This window comes from Sinocyclocheilus anshuiensis, unplaced genomic scaffold (genome assembly GCF_001515605.1).
Source record: "Sinocyclocheilus anshuiensis isolate Anshui unplaced genomic scaffold, SAMN03320099.WGS_v1.1 scaffold51, whole genome shotgun sequence".
Classification (NCBI taxonomy): Eukaryota; Metazoa; Chordata; class Actinopteri; order Cypriniformes; family Cyprinidae; genus Sinocyclocheilus; species Sinocyclocheilus anshuiensis.
Genome location: NW_015548296.1, coordinates 4,741,204 through 4,741,442, shown reverse-complemented (window position 1 = coordinate 4,741,442; position 239 = coordinate 4,741,204). Strand labels below are relative to the sequence as shown.

At 18.4% G+C, this 239-nt stretch overlaps 1 protein-coding gene across 2 annotated transcripts in view; it reads left to right on the top strand.

The window, feature by feature from the left end:
• LOC107656072 (guanine nucleotide exchange factor DBS-like) overlaps positions 1–239 on the top strand; it is a 79,612-nt gene that overhangs the window by 78,233 nt on the left and 1,140 nt on the right. The gene's annotated exons all lie outside the window — the stretch shown is intronic.

Here is a 239-nt window from a genome sequence, read left to right as displayed (position 1 = left end):
GAAAAATATGTTTACTTTATTATATTATATTACATTATATTATATGTGTGACAGGAAAAACCATTTAAATATATATTTAATATTTTAATTAGAGTTTTCTTCACAGAAGACACATACTCATATAATTATATATAATTCCTGTAATATATAATTTCTGTATAATTCCATTTATATAATTCCTGTGATTTTGCCATTAGTTTTTAGTATTATATTTAGGGAAATGTTAGAAAAAAAAAAAA